Raw genomic sequence first — 6,957 nt, forward strand, 5'->3', positions numbered from 1 at the left:
AATGTATTCAATATTAGAACTCCGTAAACCTAAAAATATGGAAAAATTACATGCAGAGCATAATAGGGATGGAAAATTAGTACAGAAAATTCATCTCACACTTTGCCGAAATAATAGAATGGATGAACAGATTATTTAAAAAAGATAAATAATGGGATTGGAGATTAGAACAGGATAATTTATTCTAAAGATTTAAAGACCTTTCAACATCAGCGCCAATTTTGAAATATGTAGATTTCACACAACCCTTTCAACTCAAAACTGGGGCAAGTAAAAAAAGGTTGATAGCTGTACTTACGCAAATAATCGACGGGGTAAGTTATGTAACCGGTAGAAGTTTAAAGGATGCACAAGCTCAATACTCGGAATACGAAAAAGAATGCCTAGCGGTAGTTTAGGCCATACGGAAATTTAGGCCATATTTAGAAGGTTATGGTTTCAAAGTAATCACGCGCCACTTAACGTTAAAGTGGCCACATAAACTAAACAAACCTATTGGCCAATTAGCCAGATGGGCCCTAGAACTTCTCGAATATGACTGCGAATTCATATACCACAATGGTACTAGGCAGTCTGATAAGTACCTGGAAATTCTAAGAGATGGCATTAGTATTTACTAATGTGAACCATTTTCGTCGAGCTTGATCCTTCAAATGACGCCTGTCAAAACTTCAGCCATTTATGTTTACGCATTTGCAAGTTACAGCACTGAGGAGCGACTAACCTCCGAGTTTTGTTTACTATGGAAAAATCTGAGTTTCGAGTTTTGATCAAACACTACTATCTTCGAAAGAAAACGATATCAGCGACCAAGGCCAAGCTGGATAAGTATTACCTGGACTCTGCACCGTCGATTGGAACGATTCATAAGTGGTTTACCGAGTTTCGTTGTGGCCGTACGAGCGCAGGTGATGCTGAACGATCTGGGCGCCCAAAAGAGGTCACTACACCAGAAAATGTCGAAAAAATCCATGATATGATGATGAATGATCCCAAAGTGAAATTAAGAGAGGTAGCTAATGCTGTAGGCCTATCATTGGAACGTATGGGCAATATCATGCATTTAGTTTTGGGCATGAAGAAGCTCTGCGCGCGATGGGTGCCGCGTTTGCTCACAGTGGACCAAAAGCGAATTCGTGACAACTTCCCAGCAGAATTTGGCATTATTTTCGCGTAAGCCGACCGAGTTTTTGCACCAATTCATAACCATGGATGAAACCTGGATGCACTACTACACTCCTGAGTCAACGCAACAGGCAAAACAGTGGGTTCCACCGGGCCAAAGTGCTCCGAAGCACCCAAAAACGCAACAATGGGTCGGAAAGATTATGGCCTCCGCATTTTGGGATGCACATGGCATAATATTCGTGGACTATCTTGAAAAAGGTAAAACCATAACCGGAGCATACTATTTATCATTATTGGACCGATTGAAAATCGAAATCGCCGAAAAACGACCGCATTTGAAGAAGAAAAAACCGCTTTATCATCACGACAATGCGCCTGTTCATTAATGCTTAGTTGCACAAGCAAAATTGGATGAAATCGGCTTCGAATTGGTTCTTCAGCCACCGTATTCACCAGACATGGCCCCCAGCGACTATTACTTGTTCCCTAACCTGAAGAAATGGCTCAGCGGTAAGCATTTTTACTCAAATGAGAAGCTCATAGCTGAAACTGAGGCGTATTTTGGAGACTTTCCGATCGAGTACTTTTCGGACGTTATCAAAAAGTTAGAAAATCGTTGGACTCGCTGTTTCGACCTAAAAGGAGAGTATGTTGAAAAATAAAACCGACTTTGGCCAAAAAAACTTCTCCGTGTTTCATTTTTCAGGGACTTATCAGACTGCCTAGTAGCTCAAATTTTGTCCCTAATGCTCTGTCGAGATCAGAAGAATCAGCAAAAAATATAGCATTGGCATTAGTCTACTAAAATTAGACAAATTACAAAACGACTGAAAGAACACGGAAAATGGTGAATCAGAGATTCGCAACTCTATTTTCATAGAACCGACCCACAAAACTCAACTCTTTTAGCAGACTCTAACCTATGGAAACTCGTACCTAAATATTTCAAATTCAAATTCTAAAAGAAAACCATGACCTAATGCAAGCAGGACTACAGTGCATTTCCATATTATTAGACCAAAGCTACTTACCTTGGCCATACGAAATACTGATTATAATTGAAAGACGTTTTCTATTGTAAAAATGCTTCAGTTCAATGTGGTTAATAATTTTTTGAATAAAATTTATCATCACTAATATAGTTTTATAATATTTTATGGAAAATGTATCAATATTAATTTTGATTGTAGTTAAAATCATAAAATAGTAATTTTTTAGCTTTGGCCTAATAATCGGCGTTTCTTATTATCACTTTTAACGGGTAATACAGCTTGAATGCTACGAGGCATACTGTTTATACAGTTTATTATATTTCTCTTTATCTCTGGGCAATGTTTCCAAGTGTGATTGAGTATCCAAATTAGCTCTTGCTTGGTTGGAGGAGCGTGCTCACTAACCTCTGATTTATGAAGTCTTCAACGTTCTTCAGGGGATTCATATCTGGAGAATTGCTCATTCAGCCAAGAACGGTGACATTTTTTTCCGCTAAAGACCTGCCAGTTGATCTGGCGAATCTGGCAAATCTAGTGAACTAGGTAATTGCATCACCTATCCCTCCAATGATTGCAGCTGTCAGAAAAAGCAAAAATGTAATGGATGCCAAGTCTTTTAATTTAACAGGGACTTATAAGTGGGTGCAAATATAATAACTCAGAGAAGATTATTTTGTGCAAAAAAGAAGCCGACATCAACTAAGAGTAACGCGCGTCTTGAGAAACGAATAGACTCTAGCGATGCTAGTAATATTGCTTAAAATCTTTTTAAATAAAGTAATATAATTCTTCGTAATTAATATTATTATGACACAAACTCGCTTTTTTAAATTACAAAAGTCATGCCCTCTTTAAACGTAAAAAATAAATATTCATGCGTTCATTTTGGTATTATTTATATTTTCTAAAGCAAGTTTTATTATTAATAAAATCGAATAATTGCACAAATCTTATATTAAAGATGAATTAATTAATTGCTGAGTTAGTGAGTACCCTCTCTATAAAATTATTTCAAAATAACTCATCAATAAAATATCAAAAACTCTATTTTAAAAGCCTAGTAACGGCAAATACTAAGTCTATACAAATATTTCGATATAGACACTTTTGTGTTTCATTAAAATACTGTAAAAAATGTTTGCAATTTTCATACATATTTAATATACATCTGTATATTAAATATAAAACATCGGCATACGAAATTGTCATTAAGGGACTTTGTATATTAAATTTCAGATACCGTGAATTGATAATTTATGAGAAAAATCATAAACAGTCGAAACTCGTTTATTGCAAACCTCGTTTATTGCAAATCTCGTGTATTGCTATCCAAGATACTTGTCTATCGCAACTTCTTTAACTCCCACCACTGCTGTTCACATGTTACGTATAACAATGACAGCGCGGCAGCAGGAATGAATTGTGAGACTACCTTCCGGATACGTGGAGTAGTGGGATTCCCTCTCGAGTTGCAATAGACGAGATGTTCACGTTTCTGATGTGAAACCCGTCCGAGCGCATGCGCATAGCGCATTGAAATTTTACTACTATATTTTATGGCTATATATTTTGAATATTACAATTATGGAATGTTACTATTTTAGAACATTTCCAAAGAATCAAAATTAGCTCTTTTTACAGACAATTGGATAACGATTTTTTCTATCTAAAGAAGGGAACGATGATCTTCAGTTTCAGGTTTATTGACTTAACACATTTAACAAAATGTTTATAAATTTTAAATAAAATTTGAGTTTAAGTAACTTGAACAGATAGATTTTTTAATTCAGATTACAGATCGTTTATTCTCTGATTACTCAACCCCATTTTTATTTTGTATTAAAAATATTGAACATAGCCTCAATTTGACCTGGCGCGACAGGCACGGTTTAGAGGTGGCAAGCGGGGACGGTTCAGTAGTAGTGACGTCAGATAATGAAGGAGTTGACTTGCGGTTCTCTAATTAGCCACAATTTATCTAAGGGAAAAACATCGCGGATTATTGACATTGCATTAGTAAAAAAAGAGGAGGGAGGAGGACCGTGCAATTAATGCTGCGTGCTGAATTAATTCTGCGGTATGATGGAAAACGGCTGTAATAATCAAGTAGCGAGCAAAGTGAAGCCGCGGTATGAGTCCAACAGTATGGAGAGGAAAACAAGGCAGCGGTGTGAACCCATCAAAGAAGAAAAGGAAATCTACGGTGTTAATTCAACAGCAAGGGAAAGGAGATTACAGAAGAACGTGTCGCTGACCGTGTAGTTCTTTGAGACAACGTCCTTGAGAAATAAGAACACCGGGCGTAGAGTCACTTATGTCTTCCCGGAAGGGGATCCCATCACTAATTTAAATTGTCTATTAAGAATCAATTAACCATTGCATTATTAATAGAATTCCTAGTAAATGCCTTGCCTTGGTACGTAGAACACAAGAGGTTAACAGCTACAGTTTTGTCATGCCATGAGCTGACTGTTGTGAAATGTTTAGCATTGAAAATAAAGTACAGTTTATAATTTAATACTGAAATGCATAGATGCAAGCAATATATTACCTACGTTGTCATGGGTTTGAATAGTATATGATCGAAAGATTTTTAAAAAGTTTTCATTTTAAATTTATTTTTTAATCTGGATACGAAAATTAAGAACTCCATAAAGAAAATAGTTTTTGTATCAAGAAAGTAGAGAAATCAAACTTTATTTATTCAGAGGTTCCGCTGCTTTCGCCTTTAATTTTACAGTTTTGACATGCAGTTTAGTTTCAAAAAAGCTATGCTTTGCTGCTTCACACCTCTGAAAGGAACAACATCAACCATAAATTTGCCATACATTGCTTTAATAATGTGTGATCTCTTAAAAAGTTTAATTGATTTTGATTTCCGAAAGCTCAGCTCACAATTGCTTGGATATCGTGTGCCATTAGTCAATCAAATATGTTTGCATTGGTATTTATTGCATAAAGTCTCTTGGGCTAACCCTTATACATCAAAAATAACTATGATTAAAACCACATAACGAAGAAAGCGAGAATGTAGCCAGAACAAATTTTCCAGAGGAGATTTCATGCTGCACACATGCGGAAACCCAGAAAAGCATATGTTTATTTATTATTCACATGTATAAAAATGTATAGGGCTTGGGGGAAGGAGGTAAATAATTTTGATATTCCTTCGGGCTACCGCCTTGGATAAACATACAAAATATGTGATTATAATAATACAGAAAGTAAGAAAATAAAACTTAATAGATTCGAGTCTAAGTTAATTAATAGCTGATTGAGTAAGGATATAATTATAAAAATTGTAGAATAAGGTCATTATTAAATATAATTAATCACTCCAACTAACGTTGTGACAACTTCAAAGACAACATAGTATACGTGAAAGTAGACTATGGGTCAAGTTCACCAACTCTGATTAAATCCATGATTATCTTTTATTCAATGATTAAATCAGTGTTAACCAGCGATGCATTCTACCAAGCATTTTAAACATCTGGTTAACTAATTTTATACTTTGTTCGTAATAAGGTCTAGTTTCTAGGTCTTTCTGTTATAACGGCGACTTTGATTGGTTAGAACGAAATTCTTCGTTAATACTCTGTGCCATATTAACATATGATAAGATTTCCAAAGTTTAAGGTTACGAGTATTTTCCGTGGCAAGTGCAATAGAAGAGAAGTGGCAATTGTGTCTTTTAATTAAAATAGGAACAAAAAAGAAAATAAAAGTGTTGAATAATATCCGCAGCAGCAGTAAGGTGCGAACCAGTTGCGTCGTACCGTTAGAGCAAGTAGGAGCTGTATTCTAGGTGAAATACCGTTTTTTCTGAAATATAGTCATTATTTATACATGGTAAATAGAAGAAAAGTGTTGAATAATGTATATTTCAATAAAAAGAAGCACAATTACTATTATTTATAAACATGTTTCATACAAAAAGATTAGGTTTGGAGTGAGAAAATTGATTGTGTACCAAAAATGATAATTTTGAATAAAATACATGGATTTTGAAACAAATAGTTATGCGTCCAACCAACAAAAATTTACAATTAAAAGCAGTAGAATTTTCAACTAACAAATGAAAACAAATTTCCAGGTGAGAATATCAATTTTCTACAAAAAAACAAGGAATTTGTTAGAAAGTGCATATGGTTTGAAACAAGTAGTTTTAATTTTTAAATGGAAAAGATAAATTAACCATAAAAATAGGAAGAGTTAAATGCACTCACTGCACTTGCACTTCAATTTCGGGGTCATGTTACTTTAATCACTAATTAAACTCCATAACCAGCCATTATTGGGCGGTTAAGTTAACCCATGATTATCTTCCCCTGATCATGATTAAAAGAATGGTTGAAAGCAAAGTATTGATAAAATAAGGCTAATAAATAATTAACTACTTAATCAGAGTTGGCGAAATCGGCCCTAACAGAAACAATCTAAATTTTTGGATTTTTGGCCCACTCAGGAAGGTAACCGTCCTCCTGACCCAGAACTCCCCAATGAGCAATAGCAGGATTATTCTGATTTCGCCCTTGTATTAACATAACGCTTATAGCTGAACTGTTCTGGCCGAGTACGGAAAAATTGTCCTCAAGGCGTGCTGTTACGAAAAAGTTGCGTCTTATTCGTATAAAACAGCGGTTTTCCGGATAATTTGCAACATTAGGTAAACGATGAAGATCCGCATATAAAGATTTATTAGCCGAAATTTTTACATAAAAACGATTTTCTACAACATCCCGTGGAGATCCTTCGCGTAGAAATCCAGCAAGAACAACGTGATTTTGTAATTGTACAGAAACGTAGTTTCCGGCCTTAGGAACATTCAAGTCTG

The sequence above is a fragment of the Belonocnema kinseyi genome, chromosome 1, assembly GCF_010883055.1.
Source record: "Belonocnema kinseyi isolate 2016_QV_RU_SX_M_011 chromosome 1, B_treatae_v1, whole genome shotgun sequence".
In the NCBI taxonomy this organism is placed as follows: domain Eukaryota; kingdom Metazoa; phylum Arthropoda; class Insecta; order Hymenoptera; family Cynipidae; genus Belonocnema; species Belonocnema kinseyi.